The following is a 17,841-nucleotide window of genomic DNA, read 5'->3' as shown; positions in this document are numbered from 1 at the left end:
CATTGCTAGGCAGAGCAAAGGGTCCTCATCCCAGCTGGAGGCAAAACACTCGTCAATGAAGCTTAACTGACAGACACACTGCTAAAATAAAACACCTCACAGCATTTCAGCAATACAATAAAACAGGTTCTTAACTAGGGCACTATATATAGAGATAGATAGATAGATAGATAGATAGATAGATAGATAGATTATATTTGTATAATTATGCATTGCAATGTACCACTGCCACATAACAACAAATTTAATGAGCTATGCCAATGATATTAAATCTGATTTATTATTAAAGTTGGCCACAGATGGCTATGGGGGCCAAGTCATTAGGTATATTTAAAGCAGAGGCTGATAGATTGTTGATTAGTCAGGACATGAAGGGATATGGGGAGAAGGAAGGGGGTGGGGCTGAGAGGGAAATGGATCAGACATGATGAAATGGCGGACAGATCTCGATGGAACAAATGGCCTAATTCTGCTCCGATAACTTATGGTCTTATGATTCTGATTCTGATATAATCGAAGTTTGTATACAGTATACATCCTTGAGATTCGTCTTCTTGCAGGCAGCCGCAAAACAAAAGAAGCATCGTAGAAATCTTTCAAATCTCTTACTATCTTTCCTTTCGGTTAGTCCTGACGAAGGGTCTCAGCCCGAAACGTCGACAGCGCTTCTCCCTATAGATGCTGCGTAGCCTGCTGTGTTCCACCAGCATTTTGTGTGTGTTGAAGCACAGTAGAACCTGATTAAAGAAACCCGACAAGACCATCAGATGTGTGAAAAAAGAACAAATTGTGCAAAGAGCAAAAAGTGAACAAAAAAACACACAGAACATTAAACATCAAAGCACTGAGTTCCCAAAACTTAACTCATTCTATGTATTTCCTTCTATTAAGTGGAATGGAATGTCACCATCCACCCTGACAGTCTCCCATTCATCTGAATCTATAGTCACTGTCATGGAAATAAGGTCAATCTTCCCAACCGCATGAATCAGCTTTTTTTTCTTCAGCTTTATTAATTGTATATATATCAATTTGTTTAAATTTTGTATCATTTTATAGCTGTAGAAGCTTATGTATCAATAAAAAGATTCTAAAAAAAATGAATTATTGGGCCCAGATGGTGCCCCGGTGTGGATCAGCTTGCAGGGGCATTTGCCACCCTGCTTTAGGCTGTACCTCCTTCCTGTTTTAAGATGACCACTGTAAGACCTTAGCACTATAAGATATAGGAGCAGCAAAAGGCCATTTTTTCATTGACTCTCCTCCACCATTTCATCATGGCCGATCCATTTTACATCTCAGTCCCAATCTCCTGCCTCCTCACCATAATGTTCATGCCATGACTGATCAAGAATCTATCAATCTCTACCTTAAACATACCCGAAGATTTCGCCTCCATAGAAGACTTTGGCAACAAATTGTGAGGTTCACCACTCTCTAGCTGAAGAAATTCTTCCTTATCTCCATTCTAACAGGAGTCCTCTCTATTCTGAGGCTGTGTCCTCTGGTCACAGGAAACATCCTCTCCACCTCCACTCTATCGAGGCCTTTCTTATATTCGATAGGTTTCAATGTGGTCGCCCCTCATTCTTCTGAAGTCCAGTGACCACAAGACCAGAGCCATCAATTGTTCCTCATATGATAAGCCTTTCAATCCAGGAATCATTTTCGTAAACCTCCTTTGAACCCTCTTCGATGTTAGCTCATCCTTTCTTAGATTTGAGGACCAAAACTGCCCATAATATTCCAAGTGAGGCATCCTTACTATTTATATTCTAGTCCTCTTGAAATTAACACTATCATTACATTTGCCTTCCTCACCACCAACTCAGCATGCAAATTAATTCTGCACGAGGACTCCCAAGTCCCTTTGCACCTCAGATTTTTGAAATTCACTCCATTTAGAAAATAGTCTATGCTTCCATATCTTCTACCAAAGTGAATGATCATATACTTCCCAACCTTATTCCAACTGCAACTTCTTTACCCATTCTCTTTATCCGTCTAAGTTTTTCTGTAGTCTTGCTGCTTCCTCAACACTAGTTGCTACTCTATCCATCCTTGTATCGTCCACAAGCTTGCCACAAAGCCATCAATTCTATCATTGAAATCATTGATATTTAACAAAAAGAATAAGACCCAACACAGACCCCTGTGAAACACCACTAGCCACTGGCAGCCAACCAGGAAAGTCTCCTTTTATTCCCAGTCTTTGCATCCTGTCAATCAGCCAGTGCTATTATCTTTTCTGTAATACCATGAACTCCGAACTTCCTAAGCAGCCTCATGTGTGGCACCTTATCAAAAGCCTTCTAAAAATCCATGTGCACAACATCTACTGATTCACATTTGCCTATTTCACTTGTTATTTCTTTAAAGAATTCCAACAGATTTGTCAGGCAAGATTTTCCCTTCAGGAAACCATGCTGACTTTGTCCTATTTATCATCTCTTCTATTCTTTATATATCTTATGAAAATGAAATTTTTGGTACCTTCTTTAATATTATTAGCTAGCTTACCTTTGTATGCCCTATTTTCCCTCTTTATGACCTTTTTAATTCCCTTCTGTTGTATTTTAATAACTTCCAAATCCTCTTACTTCCCGTTAATTTTGTGCCATTATATGCGGTTTCCTTTGCTTTTATTTTGGCTTTTAATATATCTATGCTGCACTTTCCAATTTGCTCGTAGAAGGACTAGCCATTCCTGCTCTGCCATCATCCCTGCTACTGTCCCCTTCAATCAATTTTGGCCAGTTTCTCTCTCATGCCTTAGTAATTCCCTTTATCCACTGTACTACCGATACTGTACATCTGACTTTAGCTTCTCCATCTCAGATTTCATATTATGATCACTTCCTCCTCAGGGCTCCTTTACCTTAAGTTCTCTTATGAATTCCGGTTCATTGTACAACATCCAATCCAGAACAGCTACCCGCCAAGTGGCCTCGACCATGAGTTGCTCTATAAAGCCATCTTATAGGCATTGTACAAGCTCCCCCTCCTGGGATCCAGCACCAATCTGATTTTCCGAATCTACCCGCATATTGAAATCCCCCATGATTATTGTAACATTGCCCTTTTATCATGGATTTTCTGTCTCCTGATTTAATTTGTGTAGCCCACACCTTTGCTACTGTTTGGAAGCCTGTATATAACTCCCAATGGTGTCGTTTTACCACTGCAGTTCCTTAGCTCTACCCATAACAAATCTGCACCTTCTGATCCTATGTCACCTCTTTCTAAAGATTTGATTTCATTTTTTTACCAACAGAGCCACTATGCCCCTTCTGCCCACCTGCCTGTCCTTTAGATACAAAGTGTATCTTTGTATGTTAAGATCCCAACTATAGTCTTCTTTCAGCCATTATTCAGTGATGCCCACAATGTCATTCATGCCAGTCTGTAACCGTGCTACAAGTTCATCCATATACTGTGTGTATTCAAATACAACACCTTCAGTTCCGTATTCACCACCTTTGTTCATTTTGTCCCCCTTTTTCATTTCACCTCATCCCATTGACTGCAACTTTGCCCTATCATCAGCCTGTCCTTGCTAGCAGTATCATTACACACTGCCTCCATTTGTAAACCAATTGCCCCATCATCAGCCCTATTACTCTGGTTACCAAGTTAATTTAACCTCTCCTGAACAGCTCTAGCAAACCTGCTCACAAGGATATTGGTCTCCCTCTTATTCAGGTGTAACCTGTCCCTGTTGTACAGGTCATACTTTCCCAAGAAGAGATCCCAGTGATCCAGAAATCTGAAACGCTGCCCACTGCACCAGTTCCTCAGCCAGACATTTATCTGAAAAATGCTCCCATTTTCAGCCTCACTGGTGCATGACACAGACAGAAATCCAAAGGTTACTACCTTGGAAGTTCTCCTTCTCAGCTTTCTACCTAGCTCCCCAAAACTTCTCTTCAGGACACCCTCCTTTCCTACCTATGTCATGGTGCCCACCCTCCCCCTTTAGAATGTTGTGAACCTGATCCGAGGCATCCCTGACCCTGGCACCTGGGAGGCAACTAACCATCCGGGTGTCTGTATCACATCCGCAGAATTGTGTCTCTATTCCTCTAACTATGGAATCTCCTATCACTATACAGTGCTCTTCATCTCTCTTGTTTTCTGAGCCACAGTGCCAGACTCAGTGTCAGAGACCCGGTCGCTGCAGCTCCCCTCTGTTAGGTCATTCCCACTCAACAGTATCTAAAACAGTATAATTACTCTTGAGGGGAACGGCCACAGGGGCACTCTGCACTGGCTGCACATTTCCTTTCCTTCTCCTGACAATTTCCCAGTGACCTGCCCCCTGCAACTTAGGGGTGACGACATCCCTGTAGTTCCTTTCTATCATTTCCTCAGTCTCCCAAATAAGCTGAAGGTCATCAAGCTACAACTCCGGTTCCTTCACACGTTCTCTGAGGAGCTGCAGCCCGGTGCACCTGGTGCAGGTGTGGCTATCTAGGAGGAGGCTGGAGATTTTGTAGAATTCCCACATCTCGCACAAAGAGCACAACACAGACCCTGGAGCTATTTCCATTTTCACTGCACAAGCTGTGCTCTAACAGATGGGGAATGAAGAAGAAGATACTTACTCCGCCCAAGCCTGATGAGCCAAAACCACTCCAACATGGGGCCACTCGAACAATAGCCACCCCACTCGCCCCACTTCACTAATACTCATCCTTGCTAACGAATCCAGTTCAACGACTGGGCACAACTCATACTCTGAAAACTGCCGTGAAGCACTGTCTTCATCATCTTCAATCACGAACCTCTATGAAGTCACCTCTTCTTCTCATGCTTGGTCACTCCAGAACCCAAAAAAACCAAGATAACATGCCTCAACGACAGCTGTCCAGTGGCTCTGACATTCACTTTCACGACGTACTTCAAGGCGTCGCACATTTCCGGCTTTCCAGACAACCTGGACCCTTTACAAATTGACTACCACTGAAACTGGTCTGCAGAGGACACTATCTTCCTGGCCGGACACTTATTTTTGGAACATCTGGATGGTAAAGGTACCTCAAAAGTTCAAAGTGCATTTATAATTAAAGTATGTATACATTATATAACCTTGAGATTCATCTCCTAACAGGCAGCTGCGAAACAAAGAAACCTAAAAGAACCCATTAAAAAAAGATTGTCAAACACTGAATGTGCAAAAAGAAAAAAAAAACTGGAGGAGGGTTGATGCTTTACTGTTGCTTGTGCTGGGGGGGGGAGGGAGGTTTTGGGATTCTAACATCTTTCCATCATTCATTCTTTGGGGCTCTCTTCCATTTTTCATGGATGTCTGTGAAGAGCAAGAAGTTCAGGTTGCATACTGTATACATTCTCTGACATTCAAAGTTTAAAGTTCAAAAGTTCAGAAGAAAATTTATTATCAGTGTACATACATGTCACCACAGACAACCCTGACATTCTTTTCCGCAGACATAATTAGCAAATCTATAGAACAGTAACTATAAACTGTAAACATCGGGGACTGTTAACTGTAAATAAACTGTGCAAATACAGATATAAACTAAATAGCAATAAATAATGTGCATGAAATCACAAGATAAAAGAGTCTTTTAATGAGTGTAGCTATCCTCTTTTGTTTAAGAGCCTGATGGTTGAAAGGTAGTTCTTGAACCTGGTAGAGTGAGTCCTGAGGCACTCTTACCTTTTATCTGATGGCAGCTGTGAGAAAAGAGCATGGCCGGAAAGGCGAGGACCTTTGATGACGGAGGCTATTTTTCTATGGTAATGTTACCCTGCAGCAGATAGTGAGGTCAGTTGAGAAGATCATCGGGGTCTCTCTTTCCGCCATCACAGACATTTACACTACACGTTGCATCTGCAAAGGAAATAGCATTATGAAGGACCCCATGCACCCCTCATTCAATCTCTTCTCCCTCCTGCCATCTGGGAAAAGGCTCCGAAGCAATCGGGCTCTCACGACCAGACTATGTAATAGTTTCTTCCCCCAAGCTATCAGACTCCTTAATACCCGAAGCCGGGACTGACACCTTGCCCTACTGTCCTGTTTATTATTTATTGTAATGCCTGCACTGTTTTTGTGCACTTTATGCAGTCCTGGGTAGGTCTGTAGTCTAGTGTAGCTTTCTCTGTGTTGTTTTTTTTTTATTGTGTAGTTCAGTCTAGTTTTTTGTACTGTGTCATGTAATACCTTGGTCCTGAAAAACGTTGTCTCATTTTTACTATGCACTGTACCAGCAGTTATGGTCAAAATGACAATAAAAGTGACTTGACTCGACTTCATGCATATGTGCTCCATGGTTGAAAGGGTTTTTACTCGTGATGTACTGGGCTGAATCCACTGCCTTTTGTAGGCTTGTCTGCTCAAAGGTGTTGGTCTCCCCATTCCAGGCTGTAATGCAGCCGGTCAGCACACTCACCACCACACATCTGTAGAGGTTTGCCAAAGTTTGACCTGCCGAACCCCTGCAGACTCCTGAGGAAATAGAGGTACTGCCGTGCTTTCTTCGAAGTAATATTTCCAGGACAGGTCTTCTGAGATAGTGACACCCAGGAATTTAAAGTTACTGATCTCTCCACCTCTGTTCCTCCAATAATTACTCTGACTTCCCTCTCCTGAAGTCTACAATTGGTCTTATTGACATTGAGTGAGAGATTGTTATTATTACACCACTCAGCCAGGTTTTCTCAATCCATTGAATTGAACCATTTGAAAATGGAGCCATTTAATGTACACTGACCACTTTGTGGCTGGATTCCACTCAAACTCCATCTATGAGTTTACAGAGGATACCACAATAGAAGACTGCATCTCAAATAATGAGGAGTTGGAGTACTGGAAGGAGATAGAGACCTTTGTGAAGAGCACATGCTGTCATGACAACAACTTTTCCCTCATTGTCAAACAAATCAAAAGAACTGATCATTGACTTCAGAAAAGAGGGAGGTGCAAATGCTCCTGTGAAGTTAAGAGGGTTGAGAGCTTCATGTACTTTGGTGTGAACATCACCTGCCCTGCTCCAACCACAGAGAAATCATGGCCAAGCAAATGTCACGATAGCATAGTGGTTAACCATTTACAGTACAGGCAGTCCCGGTTCAATTCCCGCCACTGTCTGTAAGGAGCTTGTACATTTTCCTGTTACCGTGTGGATTTCCTCCGGCTGCTCCAGTTTCCTCCCATTGTCCAAAGATGCACCAGTTGGTAGGTTAATTGGTCATTATAAATTGTCCCGTGACTAGGCTTGGATTAAATCCGGGGATGGTTAGGTAGTGTGGTTTAAAGGGCCGGAAGAACCTACTCGGTGCTGTATCTCAATAAATAAATAAATAAATAAATTTTACCGATGCTGCTACTTCTTCATGAGACTAAAGAAATTTGCCTAAAGAGACTAAAGAGGGAAAGAAACTGCTCCAAACAACTTTGAGTGCCTGTCCTCAAACTCCCATACCTCCTCCCTGATGGTAGTAACAAGAAGAGGCATCTTCTTGGATGCCTTCTTTTTGAGGCATCATCTTTTGAAGGTGTCCTCAGTGCAGGGGAGGTTGGTGCCCATGATGGTGTTTGTTGGGTCTACAAAAGCAGGAAATCACAACCAGGGACCAGGGACTCCTCAGTTAATGGTAGGAGTTATTATTATTATTATTATTATTACTATTACTTCCTTTTGCACTGCTAACATTTAGGGCAGCAGCAAATGTCCTCCATCTTTGGTGGACTTCAGGGCTTCCATCATCGTGTCAGTAGCTTCCTCTTAGTTTTCACTACTGTCAGTCATGCAAGTCCTGGATGAAGACTCAGGAATACCGTCACACTCAGATGAAGAAGGATTCTTCATACCTGTTTCCGTAACAATTTTGTTTGACCAGTCAGTGTTGTTAGCCCTGGGTTGAACCCCTGAACCTGGAGGACCAGTGGACCCCACTTAGCCTGGCCTCTACCCTTTGACCTGTTTGGTATGGGGGACCCTACCAAAAGCCAAATCATAAAGCCCTGACTCCAGCCAACATCTCTCTCTGGGTCATTGAGGCATGCAAGTTTCCAAACAAGGTCGTGGTCCTCTTACAGGAATGGTAAGGATCCATGGCATTAAAAAGGGTGGAAACTCCTACTCTAAAGCATTTTCCAATCCCATGCATTGGTGCCTCCTCTCCAGATGGTGATGAAGCCAATCAGAATGCTCCCCATGCTAGGTCTGTAGAGTTTTGAGTTGAGATCCTTCATCTGGAATTCATCTATATTGATTAATGTTTTATTTTCTTCAAATGTACTGAAGTACGGTTAAAGAACTTCTCTTGCTTTCCGTTCATTACATCAGCACCTGGTATAGCTGCTTGAATGCATAGGATTGAAAGAGGCTGCAGACAGTTGTACGTGCGACACTAACAAACTAATTTAGCAATTCTCCAGTTCTGCTTTGCATGCCGTACAACTATTGACATCATCTGCTGGCCACCCACAAATGTGCGCAAAATTACTGCCAAATCAATTCTCAACGTTATTGCTCCTTTTTTCGGTTGGAGCTGTCTGAAAAAAGTTCAGACTTAGTAAGTTGAACACTGTTTGATGTTACTGCCATACGTGGAAGCCATTCCTTGTGTAATTGCGCTCTGACAATCTGATGCCATTATGATGTAATAGAAAAACCTGCCCACGAGAACCCAAACATACACACACTGGCCACTTTGTTAGGTACACATGTACATCTTGTTAATGCAAACATCTAATCAGCCAATCAAGGGGCAGCAACTCATTGCATAAAAGCATGCAGACATGGTCAAGAGGTTCCGTTGTTGGTCAGACCAGATGTCAGAATGGGGAAGAATTGTGGTCACAGTGACTTTGACCACGGAATGATTATTGATACCAGTCAGGGTGGTTTGAGTATCTCAAAAACAGCTGATCTCCTGCAATTTTCAAGCACAGCAGTCTCTAGAGTTTACAGAAAATGGTGCGAGAAACAAAAAAAAACATCTAGTGAGTGGCATTTCAGTGGGTGAAAACACCTTGTTCATGAGAGAGGTCAGAGGAGAATGGCCAGACTGGTTCAAGCTGACAGGAAGGTGACAGTAACTCAAATAATCACACGTTACAACAGTGGTGTGCAGACGAGCATCTCTGAATGCACAACACATCAAACTGTGAAGTGGACGGGCTACAGCAGCAGAAGACCATGAACGTACACTCAGTGGCCACTTTATTAGGTACAGGAGGTAATTGATACAGTGGCCTCTGAGTGCACCTCTGATTAAATTATATGACCTTGAAAACAAATACTTCTTGTCTATTTTTATTCTGAAGAATTGTTGCCCTCCCCTAATTTCCTTTCCTCTACTGGGTTGGCACTAACTACACCAACTCAGTGTGTCCTAATCTCTGCTTCCTCATTAACATCTTGTATGTTATTGTGCTCAACATTTACACAACAAGGAATACTTAAGGAATCTAAATATTTTTAAACTACTCTGGAATCGAGGGTCAAGGGGGATTAATACATCTAAGGCATCCTTAAGCAAACGGCGTCCACACCAAGGTGAAGCTGTATCAGAGCTGTGTTCTGTCCACACTTTTGTACCAGTCAGAATGCTGGCACATGACAGAGAGACCTTGCCAAGTCGTCATCGACCAACACCATGAGCCTCAGAAGGTCCAAGAAATATCTCCAGCCATGGCTCACTCTTTCGGAGTCATCAAGAGGACAAGGCCACCATCGCCATGAGGAAGCATTGGAGCTGGATTGGGGCACATGATGAGAAGAGAGGCCAGCTCCATCATCATTGGACCACTGAAGGGTGGAAGAAACACAGGAGGCCGTACCATCAAGGCAGAAGTGAGGACCCTGATCCATACTTGGGGTACAATAGAGAAGATGGCCAAGGACAGACAGAGATGGAGGACCTTCATTGCTGCCTTAAACACCAGCCATGTAACGGGCACTGCCTATCCTTAATCAGAAGATTCAATGAGTTAAATTGCATGGGTTAAATTGGTGTGTGTCTTCGCCCTGGTTCTAGGTTAAAGCCATCACAGAATTTAATCACTTTGTCTCATTTATTTCCACTGGGCTTTGAAGACTATTTTGAGCATCCTTTGCCCTGAATGCTAATTATAAACGCGTCACATCTCACTCATTTGAAGAGATGTGCATTTGCTTTGATATAAGACATAACCTATTTTTAAATGTCAGACTTCAAATAAACACAACTTATGCATTTCAAGGGGAATGTGATCCACTTCACTCACTTGATTATTAACCATCTTTTAACAACACCCTAAAACTGGTGGCATCATAATTGCACCCTGAACGTTTTGATTAAGGACGCCTTAGATATATTATTCAACAGCGTATGACCAACAACCTGAACATAAGTGTCACTCTAAGAATGAAATTCATTCAGTTCTGTACGTCGTACAGGTTTCATAACAGCATGTATGGAGGCTCCAATGCCCAACACTGCTGCAGAAGTTTGTAGGCTTAACCAACTCCATCATGGGCACAAGCCTTCCCTCCATTGAGACTGTGTTACCTTGAGATTCATTTTCTTGCAGGCATTCACAGGAGAAAAAGAGATACAATAGAATTAATGAAAAAAGGATTCTGTAGATGCTGAAAATCCGGAAATCCCACCATTGAGCATATCTTCAAAAGGCAGTGTATCAGGAAGGTAGCATCCATCACTGAGAACCCAAACCATCCAGGACGTCTTCTCGTTAGAGATGAGGTGCAGGAGCCATAAGGCACACAGTCAATGGAAAAACTTCTTCCCCATCAGATTTCTGACCGGCCCAAGAGCCCATGAACACGGCTTTGTTATTCATCCTTTGCACTATTTATTACAGAATTCAAAATAAATTTATTATAAAAATACTATAGTTGCCACCACATACAACCCTGAGACTAATTTTCTTGCAGGCATTCGGGTAGAACAAAGAAATAAAATGAAAAGCTACGAAGACTGACGCACAACCAAAGTGCAAAAGAAGACAACTTTTGCACCATTCTCTGTAAACTTTACAGATTGTGAAGCATGAAAATCTCTGGAGGTCAGAAGATTCTGAGAAACTCAAACCACCCATTCTGGCACCAACAGTTATTCCACGGTCAAAATCACTTAGATTACATTTCGACCTCAGTCTGATGTTTGGACTGAACAATGCGTGAACCTCTTGATGATGTCTGCATGCTTTTATGCATAGAGTTGCTGCTACCTGATTGGCTGATTAGACATTTGCATTAGAGAGCAGGTGTACAGGTGTATCTAGTAAAGTGGCCACAAAGTGTATGTATATCAGCGGTTCCCTCACTTTTTTTATGCCATGGACCCTTACCTTTAACCAAGGGGTCCATGGACCTCAGGGTGGGAACCCCTGATGTATATGGAAGGAGGATGTGAGTGAAAGTGAGGATTGGCAGTGAGCGGTGGGAAAACTTCAATTTATCCTCGGGTCCCGGAGAGTCGAATCAACTTGGAATCATTATCAGTGGCTGTCGGAGAACTCTGCACTTGGTAATCTCTCTACCCCTCAACAATGAAGGAGAGTTTGCTGCCAATTCTCGAGCTGAGTCACTCGAAATAAAACGCAGCGATTCAGACTGACGGATAACGAAATAACGACTTCGTCTCCCCTCTCATTGTGGAAGGAGCGATATCTGCCCCCCCCTTGTTAGTGAGAGACAGAGAAGAGCCTGTGGGAGTGAACAGTGAATTCTTGATGTACTGTAGACCATGGTCTCTCTCTGGGGACTTTGCTGCTGCTGGCTGGGTGGGTGGTGGAAATGCCAATGCTTTATGCTAGGGTAAGTAAGGGAAGCGTGGAAGTTAATGGTGCTTGCTGCTGCTTGTGCATGGGAGGGGGCAGAGAGCTCTGGGGGTTTTTTCTGTCATTCATTCTGTGGAGGGTTTTTTTCTGTTTCTGTGGAGAGTAAGAATTCCAGGTTGTATATTACATACATTTTCAGATATTAAGCGGAACTATTTCAGATATTAAGTGAAACCCCTTCTGGATCAAGGCTACATGGAGCCAGTTGGAACTGGATCAAGGCTACATGGAGCCAGTTGGAACTGGAACATCAAAGCCCAGTTATCAGGTGTGCCTTGCACTCTTACTGCCTGTTCTGCCACTGGGGTTTAGGGCAGCAATGAAGGTCCTCCATCTCTGTTTGCTCTTGGCCATCTTCTCCATTGTGCTGCAGCTGTGGGTTGAGGATCCTCAGTTCTGCTCTGAGGCACAGCTCCAGGTTGCCTTTGATCTCCAGCGTTTCCTCTGAACTTCAGGCGTCTGGTGAAGTGCTGCCTTGATGACAGAGTTGGCTTCCCTTCTCCTTAAATAATTTAACGCAGAGTCACTGCCCTATCACAGGTTTCATGTGCCTGACCAAGGATGATCTAGATCTCTGATTGTTTGAGATTCCTGTGGTATGGCAAGTATTTCACCATCATTGTTTGTGTGAGTGGGGAGTGGATTAGCTGATGTCACTTCAGTTTAGTCTGTTTTATTGGAATTTAATTGAATTGACATTATTACTTACATCATATACATGAGGAGTAAAAATCTTTGTCTCCATCTAAATGTGCAATGTGTGATTTATAGTAATTTATAATAAACAGTATGTACAACAGGACAGTCAATATAACATAGAGATATAGTTGTGTCAGCGTGAATTAATCAGTCTGATGGCCTGGTGGAAGAAGCTGTCCCGGATGTCCCTTTTATGCTGCGGTATCATTTCCCGGATGGTAGCAGCTGGAACAGTTTGTGGCTGGGGTGACTTGGGTCCCCAATGATCCCTCGGGCCCTTTTTACACACCTGTCTTTGTAAATGTCCTGAATCGTGGGAAGTTCACATCTACCGATGCACTGGGCTGTCCGCACCACTCTCTGCAGAGTCCTGCAATTGAGGGAGGTACAGTTCCCATACCAGGCAGTGATGCAGCCAGTCAGGATGCCCTCAATTGTGCCCCTGTAGAAAGTTCTTAGGATCTGGGGGTCCGTACCAAACTTCCTCAACCGTCTGAGGTGAAAGGGGCGTTGTTGAGCCTTTTTCACCACACAGCCGGTATGTACAGACCACGTGAGATCCTCGGTGATGTTTATGCCGGGGAACTTAAAGCTGTTCACCCTCTCAACCCCAGATCCATTGATGTCAATAGGGGCTACACTGTCTCCATTCCTCCTTGTGGTCACAGCCAGCCACAGGAGGAGGTATTTACTGCCTCTCGCATAGAGACATACAGACTCACTGACAGAGAGGAACCAGGCCCTTCGGCCCACCTAGTCTATGCAGAACAGGTTTTCCATCTAGTTCTATTTGCCTGTGCTTGGCCTATATCCCTCTAGATGTTTCTAATGCATGTACTGCACTATGCAAAAGTCTTAGGCACATAGATACTGCTAGGGTATTTGTCAACGTGGAGTGGAGAGAGAGTTTGTAAATCTGACAGGAGCAAAGGATGTTGGGAATGGCGAGGGTGGAGCACCGAGGGAGGGGTGTGGGACAGGTGGCAGAGAAGGAGTTCCAGGGACGGGCGGTGGCACAGGTGCAGACACACCCAGCCCTGAGACACCAGGAAACATCAATCGATTCCAAACAATTGCTTTATTGATCATTACAGAATGTCTCTCTGGTGCTTCCTGCTCCCTTTCCCTCTCCCCAACCGTGATTCCCCTCTCCCTGTCCACTTCCACTCACAGTCCACAATAGAGACCCACATCAGAATCAGGTTTTCATTAAACGCATATGTCATGAATTTTTTTTTGTGGCAGCAGTTCAGTGCAATACATAAAATTAATACAGTACAGTGCATCAGTCTTAGGCACCCTAGCTATATACAGTATATTTGCCTAAGATTTCTGCACAGCACTGTACCTATGTAAATGTCTTTCAACATTTGCTGATGTACCTGCCTCAGCCACTTCCTTTAGCACCCTCTGGGTGCAAACAGCACTCCTCACGTTCTTACTGAATCTCCCCCACCCCACTCCCCGTCTCACCTTAAAACTAGGCCCTGTAGTTCTTGATCCTTGAACCATGGGGGAAAGACTGAGCGTGTTCGCCTTTACAGTTTTACATACAGGATGCTGACAGAGTAACGTGCCAAGGTTTGGTGGCAATGAGCCTGCCATCATTTCCCCTTGTTAATTAACTGCAGGGCAATTGCCTCCCACTGTCAGTGTCAAGGTCAAGCTCGCAATTTGGATCTTGGGCTCCGGTCAACTTTTGAACATGGCTGTGTTCCTGAACCCTTAACGACAAGGGGCAGTCGTAGAACATAGGAGAGTACAGACAGAAACAGGCCATTCGGCCCACAGAGTTGTGCTGAGCCAGCTAAAAAGTAAATTAAAAAACCCAAAACAAATCTCTCCTACCTACACAATCCTAACATCTTCCTCACATTCATGTCCTAATCTGAACATCACTTAAAAGCCTCTAATGTATTTGCCTCTACCATCATATCAGGGAGCACATTCCAGGCATTCACCACTCTCTGAGTAAAAAAATCTTACCCCTCACATCCCCCTTGAATTTGCCCCTCTCACCTTTAATGCATGCCCTCTGGTATTAGATATTTCTAATCTGGGAGAAAGACACTCCCTGTCCACTCTATCTACACCTCTCATAACCTTATAAAACTCAGATCTCCCATCAGCTTCCACCAGTCCAGAGAAAACAACCCAAGTTTGTCAATCTCTCATGATAGCACATCCCCTCTAAACCAGGCAGCATCCTGGTGAACCTCTTCTGCACCCCCTCCAAAGCCTCGACATCCTTCCTATAGTGGGGCAATTGGAACTGTATGCAATACTCCAGATGTGGCCCAAGCAGAGGTTGCAACATAACCTCTTGGCTTTTGAACTCATTGCTTTGACTAGTAACACCAAGAGTTGCATAAGCCTTCTTAACCACCTTATCAACCTGCGTAGCCACTTTCAAGGAACTATAAACTTGGACCCCAAGATCTTTATGCTCATCAACCTAATAAAGGTCTTAATAGTGTATTATCTCCTCGCATTAAGGGGATAATTTTTATTTTTTTTTACTTTGGACTTCATGTTGACATGGTGCCTGAGCTCTGAATCATTGCTCCGATAAATATCTAAAGGCTACTGAATTTCCGGAAAGCAATGTACAAAGTTTAAAGTAAATTTTGGTATCAAAGTACGCATATGTCACCATAAGCAACCCTGAGATTCATTTTCCTGAGGGGATACTCAGCAAATCTATGGAATAAGTCGCTACAACAGGATCAATGAAAGACTGTCCAGCTAGAGCGCAGAAGGTAACAAACTGTGGAAATGCAGATTTAAATAAATAGCAATTGCTCAGCAAAAGAGAAATCCATCAAGAAAGAGCTGATATAATGCACAGAATGTACAAATAGAAGACCCATTTCATAGTCCATTGTGTAGCAGCTGGTGTTACGGATGTCCCTATCCAGCCAGCCTGTTAAACTCTTCCTGAAAGTTGTCCAATAAACCAGTCTGCTCAGTGTTTTTCCAATACAGCATTTTATTTCCGGCTGCTGATTTGCATTGTCCTGGTTTTGAATAGAATAAAGGTCATTAACTGAGTCACAGCAGCGCGTACAAAGCACAATACTAACTTGGAAAATCAATTCCAAGTATTAAGTCAATATCTCTTCTACAGCTCGCTTCTTCCCAATGTATTGTCTCTCTTGATTTTGTACGGTTAAACTTTTCAGAGAATAATATTGACTCACTGTGAATCAATTGTTAACCCATCGACACACGAGCATTTTCACAATGAAAACACCGCAACGCATTTACACCATTAAAACGACACTACAGGGAGAATTAAGTTGCAGAATTCACTCACTTACTGACTTACTGCCCGTTTAGGGCAGCACTGAAGGTCCTTCACCCCGGCAGCGTTCACCAGTTCCTTCATCATGTCAGTCGCTTCCTCTCGGTTTTCACTACTGACAGTCTCACAAGGCAGGAATGCCATCACACTTTGATATAGGATTCTTCGTTGCTGTTTCCGTAACAGTTTTGTTTTACCAGTCAGGGTGGTTAACCCTGAGCTGAACCGTCGAACCTGGAGGACTGGTGACCTCTACCCTTTGACCTGTTTGGCAAGGGCGACCCTACCAAGAGCCAAAGCGTAAAGCCCTGATTCCAGCCAACACAGCTCTCCAGGTCATTGAGGCACGCAAACCTCCAAATCCTACGACGATATTGTGGTCCTCTTAGAAGGAGAATACTATCAGTGACCACTTTATTAGCTACCTTCTGTACCTCATAATAATACCCTCAACCACAGCTGGGGCGCAAAAGAGAAGATGGCCAAGAACAGACAGAGATGCAGTACCTTCATCACAACCCTAAACACAAACGGTGGTCCCGAAGGAGGGTCTCGGCCTGAAACATCAACTGCCTACTCTTTTCAAGAGATGCTGCCTGACCTGCTGAGTTCCTCCAGCATTTTGAGTGTGGTGCTTTGAGTTTCCAGCATCTGCAGATTTACTTGTGTTCATAAGTAGGTACCTAATTAAGTGGCCACTGATTGAATGTTCATGGTCTTCTGCTGCTGTAGCTCACCCACTTCAAGGTTCAACGTGTTGCGTGTTCAGAGAGATGCTTTTCTGCACATCTTTGTGGTTATTTGAGTTACTGTCACCTTCCTGTCAGTTTGAACAGACTGGCCATTCTCCTCCGACCTCTCTTAGTAATAAAGCGTTTTCACCCACAGAACTGCCATTCATTAGATTCTTTTATTAGTTTTTTTGTTCCATTCTCCGTAAAATCTAGAGACTGTTGTGTGTGAAAATCCCAGGCGATCAGCAGCTTCAAGGATACTCAAACCACCCCATTTGGCGCCAGCAATCATTCCACGGTCAATATCACTTAGATCACATTTCTTCCCTCTTCTGATGTTTGATCAACAACTGAACCTCTTGACCATGCCTGCATGCTTTTATGCACTGAGTTGCTGCCACATGATTGGCTGATTAGATATTTGCATTAATGAGTAGGTGTGCAGGTGTACCTAATAAAGTGGCCACCGAGTGTAAACTTTGTAGTGTAATTTTCTTGTTCCTAGGGCTACACAAGCTAGGATTGCATTCTATGTTACATGCTGGTGACGGCATAGGCCAGGAGCACTATCAAATCTTAGTTTTGGAAATAACTGTTAAACCATGTCGCTCAGGTGCTTGATGGTTGGGTTGAGTTGTCTTCTGATCTTGCGATCCATTTGCAAATGTTTTGTCATTATACAAGGAGACATCATCAGTACGCTGTTCACTTGCGGTGTGCCCTCCGAATGCTTGGCCTTTATATACTTATCAATTAGCTGATTGGTCGTCATTACAGAAACTCAATTGTGATGTAGGGAGGAGGTCTTGTCACTGATTGTTTGAGTGGCGAACTTCATGCGTTGTGGAGTTTTGCCCACATTGGCTCATAAGTAGGGCGTAAGTCTACGCAAACACAAGGACACTTAAGTCTACGTGTCTGTTTGCAGCATTGTTCGTAGAAAACCACGCTCCTAGGAATTCTCTTGCATGCCACATGCTTGCTTGTGCCAAGACTTTCACAGGTGCCCATTCAAATTTGTGCCTCTCTCGATCTAACCAATCAGCCAAGTATGTGAAGGCCAGGTGTTCGGAGGACACACTGTAGATAACAGCGCACCGATGATGTCTCCTCATACGGTGGTGAAACATTTGCAAATGAATTGCCAAGATCATAGAACAACTCAACCCATCCAGTCCTACTTCTCACTATAGTTCTCATGAACCTGACGAACTTCATGTAGAACTCTCGTCACTTTCTGCATTTTAATTCGGTCAAGGAAAAGAGGAAGATTCTAGTCAGGGCTG

The 17,841-nt window shown here is 43.5% G+C and overlaps 1 long non-coding RNA gene across 1 annotated transcript; it reads right to left on the bottom strand.

The window, feature by feature from the left end:
* Positions 1–414: 414 nt before the first annotated feature.
* LOC132380757 (uncharacterized) lies at positions 415–16,008 on the bottom strand. The gene is made up of 3 exons (XR_009507846.1): positions 15,834–16,008; positions 5,681–5,854; positions 415–737 (listed from the first exon to the last, which is right to left on the bottom strand). It is a non-coding gene; the product is annotated as an uncharacterized LOC132380757 (long non-coding RNA).
* Positions 16,009–17,841: the final 1,833 nt, after the last annotated feature.

This window comes from Hypanus sabinus, chromosome 24 (genome assembly GCF_030144855.1).
Source record: "Hypanus sabinus isolate sHypSab1 chromosome 24, sHypSab1.hap1, whole genome shotgun sequence".
In the NCBI taxonomy this organism is placed as follows: domain Eukaryota; kingdom Metazoa; phylum Chordata; class Chondrichthyes; order Myliobatiformes; family Dasyatidae; genus Hypanus; species Hypanus sabinus.
Note: the sequence above shows the minus strand (reverse complement) of the source record. Positions and strands in the feature narration are given on the sequence as shown.